At 31.4% G+C, this 12,318-nt stretch overlaps 1 protein-coding gene and 1 long non-coding RNA gene across 3 annotated transcripts in view; one reads left to right on the plus strand and one right to left on the minus strand.

Annotated features, from left to right (window-relative positions):
* The window catches only part of LOC126892422 (heterogeneous nuclear ribonucleoprotein C), a 2,215,671-nt gene that overhangs the window by 888,305 nt on the left and 1,315,048 nt on the right, over positions 1–12,318 (minus strand). The gene's annotated exons all lie outside the window — the stretch shown is intronic.
* Positions 916–12,318, plus strand: part of LOC114332496 (uncharacterized) — a 51,846-nt gene continuing 40,443 nt past the window's right edge. For both annotated transcript variants that reach the window (XR_007700823.1, XR_007700822.1), the window contains exons 1-2: positions 916–1,258; positions 1,753–2,018. This is a non-coding gene — a long non-coding RNA (uncharacterized LOC114332496). The remainder of the gene's footprint in view (positions 1,259–1,752; positions 2,019–12,318) is intronic.

Genomic DNA, 12,318 nt, shown 5'->3' on the forward strand with positions numbered 1-12,318 from the left:
TATTTTATTATTGTAATGAAATGATATTTTATAGTAATTTTTTATTTCTTAAGCATTCCCTATACCTAACTGCTTTAATTTGTATGATATTCGTAGTTATTTAAGCCAAACATTAATTGCAAAAAAATTACGTGAAATTTTATTAAGTTTGCTGTGAAAATAATCAGTCATAAATAATTTTTTGAAAATAAGTACATGTTAATCTAGAATGATCCTTAATTTATTAATATTGGATAAGATACCAAAATGCCTACGTTGTTAAGATGTTGGTGCATAAAATATTAATTAAACCATACCATTAAACCATTTAAATAAAAACAAACCATATTCTACCCAGTTGGCTATGGATTTGACACTAATTTTGATTAAACATTAGACATTATATTATTTTATAGATCCAGATGCTTTGTTACCATTACTAATATAAATTTTTGTATTGGGGAACTGATTAATAAAGTTTTTGTTTTAGGAGAGTATAACAAAAATGTACTACTAGCAATAAGAATTTATCATCTGCATCTCCCTGACAGATGACAGCCAAGAAGAGAAACTTTTCAAACTTTAGAAGAGAAACTTTTCAAAGTTTACTAGAATAGTTTCGACGTACTAGACACTTAGACTACGAGAACGTTCATACTAATATGCAGATTCTCAGTGACACTAACATTTAATTCATTTTAATCATTTAAAACAGTTTTTGTTCGATCAGATTTCTCGTAATCTAAACTTCCCGTTTGTCGAAACCGCTCTAGTAAATTTTGAAAAGTTTCTCTTTTTGGTTGTCATCTATCATGGAATTGCTGATCATAAATTCTTATTGCTAGTAGCACATTTTTATTTGTTATGCTCTCCTATAACAAAAAAACATCTGAATCAGTTTGTAACGGTCACGTTACTAACTTAGTTCTTTAATTATTATTATAATTATTTTCCCTCGGTCTCCATTTAAATTCTCTAATTTCTCGTATAGGACTACTGAGGTGACGTCATACCTCGGTGATGGAACGTACTTCACCTATCGAGAATTATTTCGCGTTCTGTGAGTTTGACGTCGTACTCTTGGAAGGAGAGACGAATGTTCATCACTTGACTGGTGGCTGTAGGTGAAGTTGGTTGCTACCATAGAATATTAGAATGGCGGTTGGTTTTTTATTTTATAACATCAGTGAAAAGTGAAAAAGTTACCACAAATGGTTTTCTACAGTAGGGAGGCATGTGGGTAGAACAACCCCTCTTGGAATAGGAATAGAAATCACCGGTAATAAAATCTTTTTTATAATAATTTTTTTGTTAGCCTTGAATATTAAAATATTAGTCCCATTGTTAAAATTTCTTAGTCAACTCATTATTTGGATTTTATGTAGATTATTTCGATTATTAAGTATTCATTCAAAGAAAATTATACATTAATATTTTTTTTGGTTAGACATAACCAAACATATGCAGTCCTCAAATTAATATTGGAAATAAGTATCATTTCTCTGTAGGTTTTTGAACATCCAATATTTTATAAATTCAATATTTTTACAGATATTTCCTTAAATTAATCATATTCAAATTACAAATTCCATGTCATTTGTTCATGTATTCACACCCAAAATAGTTCAAGGTTACTTGAGATTGGTTTTTGTTACATTTTTAATGGTCGGTTTTTCTATACTATTGCTTCTAAAAAGTTCCTCAATTATTTCTTCTTCCCTTTACTTTTTGCTCATGTTTGAAATGAGAAATAAAACTGGGAATATTTTTTAGCCATTTTGGAGTAACCACATGGTGAACTCATAGCCCTTTGACACCTAGGGAAACCACTACAGCCACAGTCAAGTCACCATGGGAATATGTCGATTTGGGAGCAAGCGATGGGACATTCCAGTCCCACTTTTGTCATCTTTACACCGGTATCTACGGGAAACATGGTTCAGCACCTCCTCTGGTGCTAATTTTAGGGGTTGCAGCATCAGACTTCACTTTGAGGTCGTCCGATGAAGGGATTGGTTTGGGCATTTAGTGCCAAAAAGGTATTAGGTTTTATATTTTATTGGTAATTTAGACGATTTTATGTCATCATATAAATTTAGGTTGTATTATTTGCTTGTTTCCCAAATATTTTATTGTTATTCGCTTTATTTTGTTTGTTCGGTTAATTCGTCGCTACTTTATTTTATTTCATTTGCTCGGTTAATTTAGGTCATCGTTTTGATATGTATCTCAACTTCATTTAGTATTTTCCCTTAGTGAGGCTCATGCCTATTTATATATATTTAGTTGCATTATGTTCATCTTCGTCGGTTTCAATTCAGTTGTACGTAGCAAGCGTACTATAACCATTTGGTAGAAGACGTATGTAATTTTGTACCCTATATGTTAGTGAAAGGTACTTATACCTGTAATTTTGTAACAGGTAACATTGTTGTTATCTTAGGTTGAACATAACTTTTGCAAACTTTTGTCATGTTAGAGTCACATAATATGAACTTGTTTAACTCAGAGATTGTTAAAAATCTGGTAGTTCATTTTAATAAATGTTTATTTATTTTGTATATCATTTATTTTTTTATTACTCCTTTATGTTCATTATTACAGGTTCAATATATTTAATATTTGACAGCAGTGTAAGATACCTGGGAAAATGATCGAAGATCATTTTCATGGCGCCCATGATTAGTTAGTTTTATTTATTTTGTTCGTTTTTAGTCATTAGTCATCTCCATTCATTTTCAGTACATTATTCTTATTTTATTATTTCATCTTTTAGTCATCATTACTATCTATATAGAGCTACTGTTCTTCGACAGGCATGCAAACGAGCCGTATCCATCCTTGAGTGTCAAGTGGTTTTCTTGCATCTCTTGCTAGCCAACTCTATTCCGTTTGCCTCTGTCTCTTCCCACTCCTACTTCTATCCCTTCTAATTCCCCTTTCTTCACTACTGCATTTTTTATTATTTTCCGACTTCGGCTTCACTGCTGAAGCCCCTTCATTTTCATTTTACTACTTTCAACTACCTAGTAGAAAGTAGTTCTTCAGTTATATTTTCAGAATAGCTACCATAAGTATTCTATCTTTTCCTTACTTCTGTTGGAGTATATCTTTCTCTTTACTTTCACTCCAACAGAAGTTTTTCTTATTTTTGTTACACTGGCTGCCCAATGCGTGGTGCCAACCGTTTTATGGTTCTAAGACAGTAGTTCTTTTAGTTCAATTTTCTTTTATTGGAATTTTCTGTTTTATTAACTTTTTGATATCTTTGTATACATGTTACTTCTGATTTATTTTTGGTCTTTTTATTTTTATTAATACTAAACAGGTAGACTTATGCTGCTTTTGGTTTTGATTAGTTGATTTCGATACCTCATTTTTAGTTTTAGTGGTACAGCTCATATTTTAGTTTGAATTTTGTATTTTTATTGGAAACTTATTTGTGTATTTAGAATGAGTATACATGACTGACATTATGTTCTATTATTATGGATTTTTAGTCCTTCTACCAATGGTAGTATGTTTGCACGTACAATTAATTATTGACTATATGCATATATTTTTTTTCTAGTGTGGTTATATTTTACACCTAACTAGAAATTATTTTCAGTATTTAGGTATTTTATTTACTTTATTGATTTGATTATTTATATATTTTGCTGGCATTTTGATTTGTTGGTGTGTCGCTAATATTTTCTCCATATGTATCTTTGTCTTACAAACTTTAGATTATATTTTATATTTGTTATTTTTGATATTTGGGTTGTTTGGTAAGACAGGCACACACCACAAAGCAATATCAGTCCACAACATTAGCTTCTACACATGATACGTTGAATTCGCATGGTTCGGATGATTACAGATGGTCATCCAAATTATTTTCTTTAATTGGTAGTGTTAAACATTACAATGATAAATTGTATAGTAAAGTAGTTCCATTATCCATCTCAGTTTCTAGTTTTATTATTGTTGATAATAATATTATATCAATGTGGGTACCATAATATAATGCTCATAGAAATCAGATACTTTAGGTTGAGATTTAAACATAAATCTTTTATTAGTTAGAAATATTGGTACTTTTTCTATTAAGTTATAGAACAATCCTCAGAAGAAGATTAACTTAACGGTGTCGTTCAAGCTAATCTCTTCTTCTGTTTGTCTTTAGCTTAGCTCAATCGTTAGTATGGTTAGAAATTTTAGTCTGATTTTTTTTTTACCATCTGATAATGCAGGTACCTACATACATTGCTTGATTTCATTTTTGGCTTAGTTTTGATGACTTTTATTTATTACTTATTAATTTAATTATTATGTAGTACTTTATGTATGAGTTTATTTTTTTTTGGTATTAGGTATGGTGCATTTTAATTATTATTATGAGTCAATATTATTAATTGCTAATCCTGTCAGTAGGATTATCCAATTAATAAAAACTTCACTTGTATTTTTGTCTAGTTTTTGCACACCTAACCCCTAAGTTAGAAGGGTTGTTGACTATTATATATTTATATATTTGGATAGGTGAACTCATACAAGTACCTACTCTTGGTTAATATGGATATTATTATGGAACTATATGTTATGCACTACATATGTCAGATTACCTATGTGTTATATATTTTTGAATATTTGATTACCTACTATTTTTTTTATATTATTTTTATATCTAGTTATGAATTTGCCATATTGGAAAGATGTGGTTTTTAATTTGTTATTGGGTTACTCTATTAACATTTGTCTCAAATATCTTAAACACTTTATAATAATTTATATCCTTCTATCCTACACACTATGATTCTGGAATTAGATTGGAATGTTGATGTGAGTATGTATGGTTTCTTAAGTCTTTTATTGATTTCTTCTTGTGGACTAGCCTGTCCTTACTCTGTTAATGCTAGTGAGTGAGTACGTGGGTTCGAAATTCAGCAATTGGCCATTGCTATCCGGTTTCGTAATCTATGTCCTCATGGCAGAGTATGCAGATGCCTATTCATCATCAGTTCCTAACCATTCTCCTGTAATTAGTCCACTTATTCCAGTTTTTGTTACAAATTGATAGGGAGGTTTATTTAATTTGTATTATGTCTCGTACTTCATAGTATGTATGTGGAACTTTGACTGATGAGGGATAAATATCCTAGTGTGCACGTATTCATCGATCAAAGCTTTGACTATACCTATACATAGTAGATTTGTTAAGTCAGTATTTGGAGTGTTTAGACAGAGGAGTTGTTCATTTGAGTATATTCCCACTTCTTTCCTTAGGCATTAGTCTTGCTATTCAGATTCTGGAATATTTCCTGAATAATTCCACGTATGTGAGAACGCATGAATTTGCAGTTTTATTTAAAATTGTGCTTGTTCTCGTCAATTTTTTTTCCCTATCACTTATCATATTTTTTTTTCTTCCTATTATTTATCATAGTGCCATAGACCTTGTAAGTTCACCATTCATTCTGTTTTCTTTCTTACTTATTCTTATATTAGTACCTTATCTGAGTCTGGTTATTCTCATACATCTGTTGTAGCAACATGCTATAGTTCGCGAATACCAGCACGAATTAAGTTTATGTAGTTTCTATAATATCTTAGTCAATACACTTTAGGTATTTATCTTCCTTTTGATTTAGTTAGGTTACATCTCTGTTACTTAGTCTGTTAGTAATTTTTTATTCTGACTTATTTTGATTACTTAGTTTGGATAGGTTCATATTACCGGATGAGGGTGTATGTAGACCTAATTTATTTATTTTGTTCAGTATTAGTTACCATTGGATCCAATAATTTAGTTTATTTAGTATTAGTAAGAATTGGTCCATAAATTTGCCTGATCGTTCTTCTTTGGATATACCCTTATATAAATCTGGTGTCCATTGATAGTCCGATTCTGGATAAGTGTCCGATTCTTCATTTATTTTGTGTATTTGGTTGGATAGGTTCGTATTACCGGATGTGGGTGTACGTAGACCTGATCTGTTTATGTGGTTTAGTATTGGTGTGAATTGGTCCATAAATTTGCCTGGTCGTTCTTCTTTGGATATGCCTTTTATGAATCTGGTGTCCACTGATAGTTCGACTTTGGATTAAGTGTCCGATTCCACATTTATTTTGGTTATTGAGTTTTGGATTCCTTTGGCATGTTTATTATTGGTATTATTTGGCATTAGTGAGAGTTATTCCATAAATCTTCCTGATTGTTCTTCTCTGGATATACTATTATGAATCTGGTGTCCATTGTTAGTTCAATTTTGGATTAAGTGTTCAATTCTTTACTTATTTTAGTTACTGCTTTTTTTATTCACTTTGATATATTTACTTGTGATATGGTTCGAATTGGCTCACACCTTTTCCTGGTTGTTCCGTCCTTGGATATATCCTTTATAAATCTGATGTCCATGGATAGTTCAATTTTGGTTTGGTGCCCAATTCGACACTTAGCATTATTATGAACTTTAGTGCAATATTTAGTTTTGGTTGGCTTTTAAGCAATATTATGTTAATATTTGGTAGCAGAGAGTAACATAGTAACATTTTAGTATGAGTTTGAGTCATGTATTTATTTATTTTTCCTTGATCATTAGTTTATATTTAGAAGTAATCTTGCGAATCAACGTGGATTGTTAGACTATGTATTGCAAAGTTAGTTGTTATTATTTTGAAGTTTAGAAAAAAAAATTTTTATGGATAAAATTTTTTTTCCGAGTAGAAGGGGATTGTAACGGTCACGTTACTAACTTAGCTCTTTAATTATTATTATAATTATTTTCCCTCGGTCTCCATTTAAATTCTCTAATTTCTCGTATAGGACTACTGAGGTGACGTCATACCTCGGTGATGGAACGTACTTCACCTATCGAGAATTATTTCGCGTTCTGTGAGTTTGACGTCGTACTCTTGGAAGGAGAGACGAATGTTCATCACTTGACTGGTGGCTGTAGGTGAAGTTGGTTGCTACCATAGAATATTAGAATGGCGGTTGGTTTTTTATTTTATAACATCAGTGAAAAGTGAAAAAGTTACCACAAATGGTTTTCTACAGTAAGGAGGCATGTGGGTAGAACAACCCCTCTTGGAATAGGAATAGAAATCACCGGTAATAAAATCTTTTTTATAATAATTTTTTTGTTAGCCTTGAATATTAAAATATTAGTCCCATTGTTAAAATTTCTTAGTCAACTCATTATTTGGATTTTATGTAGATTATTTCGATTATTAAGTATTCATTCAAAGAAAATTATACATTAATATTTTTTTTGGTTAGACATAACCAAACATATGCAGTCCTCAAATTAATATTGGAAATAAGTATCATTTCTCTGTAGGTTTTTGAACATCCAATATTTTATAAATTCAATATTTTTACAGATATTTCCTTAAATTAATCATATTCAAATTACAAATTCCATGTCATTTGTTCATGTATTCACACCCAAAATAGTTCAAGGTTACTTGAGATTGGTTTTTGTTACATTTTTAATGGTCGGTTTTTCTATACTATTGCTTCTAAAAAGTTCCTCAATTATTTCTTCTTCCCTTTACTTTTTGCTCATGTTTGAAATGAGAAATAAAACTGGGAATATTTTTTAGCCATTTTGGAGTAACCACATGGTGAACTCATAGCCCTTTGACACCTAGGGAAACCACTACAGCCACAGTCAAGTCACCATGGGAATATGTCGATTTGGGAGCAAGCGATGGGACATTCCAGTCCCACTTTTGTCATCTTTACACCGGTATCTACGGGAAACATGGTTCAGCACCTCCTCTGGTGCTAATTTTAGGGGTTGCAGCATCAGACTTCACTTTGAGGTCGTCCGATGAAGGGATTGGTTTGGGAACATTTAGTGTTGTGCTTTAAGTAACTATGGGTTTTTACGTTTCAGACATTTGGTTTAATGAAATATGTTTTTTTTCCAGATTTAGTTTACCTCTGGTTTTTTTTATATGACATATTTGTATATTATGGTATTAAGTTCCCAAACTCATGTATAAACCTGCGGTATCGTATGTTGAGCTCGGCATATTTGCCAAAAAGGTATTAGGTTTTATATTTTATTGGTAATTTAGACGATTTTATGTCATTATATAAATTTAGGTTGTATTATTTGCTTGTTTCCCAAATATTTTATTGTTATTCGCTTTATTTTGTTTGTTCGGTTAATTCGTCGCTACTTTATTTTATTTCATTTGCTCGGTTAATTTAGGTCATCGTTTTGATATGTATCTCAACTTCATTTAGTATTTTCCCTTAGTGAGGCTCATGCCTATTTATATATATTTAGTTGCATTATGTTCATCTTCGTCGGTTTCAATTCAGTTGTACGTAGCAAGCGTACTATAACCATTTGGTAGAAGACGTATGTAATTTTGTACCCTATATGTTAGTGAAAGGTACTTATACCTGTAATTTTGTAACAGGTAACATTGTTGTTATCTTGGGTTGAACATAACTTTTGCAAACTTTTGTCATGTTAGAGTCACATAATATGAACTTGTTTAACTCAGAGATTGTTAAAAATCTGGTAGTTCATTTTAATAAATGTTTATTTATTTTGTATATCATTTATTTTTTTATTACTCCTTTATGTTCATTATTACAGGTTTAATATATTTAATATTTGACAGCAGTGTAAGATACCTGGGAAAATGATCGAAGATCATTTTCATGGCGCCCATGATTAGTTAGTTTTATTTATTTTGTTCGTTTTTAGTCATTAGTCATCTCCATTCATTTTCAGTACATTATTCTTATTTTATTATTTCATCTTTTAGTCATCATTACTATCTATATAGAGCTACTGTTCTTCGACAGGCATGCAAACGAGCCGTATCCATCCTTGAGTGTCAAGTGGTTTTCTTGCATCTCTTGCTAGCCAACTCTATTCCGTTTGCCTCTGTCTCTTCCCACTCCTACTTCTATCCCTTCTAATTCCCCTTTCTTCACTACTGCATTTTTTATTATTTTCCGACTTCGGCTTCACTGCTGAAGCCCCTTCATTTTCATTTTACTACTTTCAACTACCTAGTAGAAAGTAGTTCTTCAGTTATATTTTCAGAATAGCTACCATAAGTATTCTATCTTTTCCTTACTTCTGTTGGAGTATATCTTTCTCTTTACTTTCACTCCAACAGAAGTTTTTCTTATTTTTGTTACAAGTTCCTCATTAGAAAAATTCATATTAGCAATGGTAGCAACTGGAACTTCAAAAATAGTAGAATGTTTAAGCAAAGCAAATGTTTAAGCATATTAAATTTAGTGTCAAAGTCATAGCCTACTAGATAGAATATTGTATGTTTTTATTAATATTAAACACACCAACAATCTTAACTGCGTAGTTATTTTGACAGATCAACCAGTATTAATAAATTAAGGGTCAGTCGAGATTAATATGTATTTATTTTCGAAAAATTATTTATGATTGAATATTTTCACGGCAAACCTAATAAAATTTCACGTAATTTTTGTTGCAATTAATATTTGGCTTAAAGAACTACGAATAACTTACAAATTAAATCATTATGGTATAGGGAATGCTTAAGAAATAAAAAAGTACTATAAAATATCATTTCATTACAATACTAAAATACAGTTTGCTAAAATACTAAAATACAAATACTGTATACTAAAATTAAACATTTCGTTATATTAATAATTTTTAATAATAATAGACTATATCAAAAATCACTTGAACATAAATGGAGTTTTTGATATCAAACCAGTACAATTCTACAGGGTGTAAAGTTTGCTACTAAATTTATAAAAAACCGTAATTATCTTTTAAACTAAACTGTATAATATTACAAAATTTTATATTTTAAGAAAGAAGAGAGCGAGCAAAATCCAAAAATGTAAAAATATGTAGAGTGTCCCATTTGAAAAAACGAAGTTACAATCAACTTCCGGTATAGCCGGAAGTAGCAAAAAGACCAAAATATTTTCATTAAATAGTTTATACCTCAAAACCCCTGTATTCCAATTTTCATGATTCTCTTACCTTTAGTTCTCAAGATATTTCTAATAGGCCCTTTATCTGCCTCACCCTGTACACTCAGGTGCAAAAAAATCGATCCACTAAAATTTTGGTCATTTTTGAAGTTTCGAAATTCCTAAACCTGTTGTCCGATTTAAGTGATTTTTTACCACGTTATAGCCTTATTCATTGACAATATCGCTGTAATAATATTGTTGCTAGACAGTCAAGTTGTCATTGTATACTGAGTGTACGAATCAAACTGTGTTTTTTTCTCAAAGTTGGCATCACTTGGTGGACTACTCTAGTACTTATAAAATACTGAAATTAAAACCTAACTATAGCTTCAGGTTTTCTTAACATTTTGTCTTTCGATTCATTCGCTTATCTTGGATAATAAAAAAGTTAGATACTTTAACAACTGGCCATGTTCGTCATCAGTACAGGGTTTTTTAAAATAAGTGCGGCAAACTTTAAGGGTTAATTTTACACATGAAAATAATGACAGTTTGCTTAATAATCATATATCCGCAAACGCTTCGTTTCCGAGATACGGGATGTTCAATATTTTTTTACAAACTGACTATTTATTGCTTTAAAACCAGTTGAGATATGCAAATCAAATTTGGTGAGTTTTAAGACGTAGTTATTGCACATTTTTTGACATACAATTAAGAATTTTATATTCACCATCATTGGCGTGCGTACGGGTAATATTATGGGTCATAATACCCCTTTGCGCGCCAATAGTGAATATAAAATTCTTAATTGTATGTCAAAAAATGTGCAATAACTACGTCTTAAAACCCACCAAATTTGATTTGCATATCTCAACTGGCTTTAGAGTAATAAATAAATCGTCAGTTTGTAAAAAAATATTGAACATCCCGTATCTCGGAATCAAAGCATGTGCGGACATTATGATTGTAAGCAAATTCTGATTATTTTCTCATGTAAAATTACCCCCTAAAGTTTGTCACACTCATCTTCAGGCCGGGCGCTAGGGATTTTGCCGCCCTGGTCAAGATCGGCGACCGCCGCCCCCAACCCCCCGGGTATACCCAAAAGCTCAAAAATTACACCATGGCCCTTAATTTGCTGAAATATATCATTTAATGCATTAACGGTTGTGTCTATAATTTTTAAATAGGAGTCAAGTTTTTATATCGTGTCTCTGGATCTAGGTCCATACTTTCATCTTCAGCCTCATGGCCAAATTATCTTTTCACTTTCCTCTTTCTGGATATTACTGTGCCCTCTTTTTGGGTTCTCAATTTCTAACTTTGATGAGCTCTTTTGCCTCTGTCAAATAGCCCTGGAATTTTAAATCATTTCTGAGAGATTTAAAATGGATTTCTGATTTTTCTAATAAACTGATTAAAAACTGATACGCTACCATATCAATACTCTGCATACGCGACTACGTTGATGTGAAGTAAAATGTCATGCCATATTACCACAGAGCAAAGAAAAGTAAAATCACGGATTTGATTTGCCAAACAGCTTGACTCATGAGCAACCATTTTATCGTTGTTTTTATTCTTTTTCTTCTTCTTTAGTTTATTGGCCTCCACCTACTTGGGTATTTGGCCAGCTCATCGTCGCAGAATAAGGGCAAAATCCTTTATTCACTTACAATTTGGAGTTAGTACATTGTACAATTTGCTTCTTCTTCTTCTTCTTTAGTTAACTGGCAATTTTGGTTGGTGTGGGTCAAACATGACAAGATAAAAAAAATTACACGCTAGGAGCAACTGTCTATCAATGTATCAATATACAATCTTCTTTTTCTTCTTTGATTTAGTAGAAATTTTGAGTTGGCATGGGACAAATACAACAACTAAACTTTTTTTTCAACGACATTTAACTTTTTCCTCTGAGGGGCAACTGCCGACTACTACACAATCTTATTCTTCTACTTCTTTTTTAGTTTATTGGAAATTTTGAGTTGGCATGGGACAAATACAACAAAGACACAAACTTTTTCCTCTCAGGGCATCTGCCTTGAGTTGTTGTTTTTATTCACAGTGATTTCTACAAGAGCATCGTAAATTTCTTCAATTTGGTATCTAATGGGAGTAATTGCATCAATTATTCTACTTTCCCATCTAATTTCGGACAAAGGTTTTAATGTTAGGCTAGAAATAAGATTTTTCAGCATAGTCCAACGATGAAAGATGCTGAGAAAAAGTTGTAAATTTTTGTCGCTAAGGAAAAGAAAGAAACTGCAAACTGTGAGGCATTAGCAGCATCGTTCACGAGTAAGTTAAGTGAATGGCTAGAACATGGGACAAAAAATGCTCTAGGATTCATTTTCAAAATCCTGTTTTGAACTCCCAAGTTCTTCTCTTCCATGTTTGCCCCA

Source organism: Diabrotica virgifera, chromosome 9 (assembly GCF_917563875.1).
Source record: "Diabrotica virgifera virgifera chromosome 9, PGI_DIABVI_V3a".
Lineage (NCBI taxonomy): Eukaryota > Metazoa > Arthropoda > Insecta > Coleoptera > Chrysomelidae > Diabrotica > Diabrotica virgifera.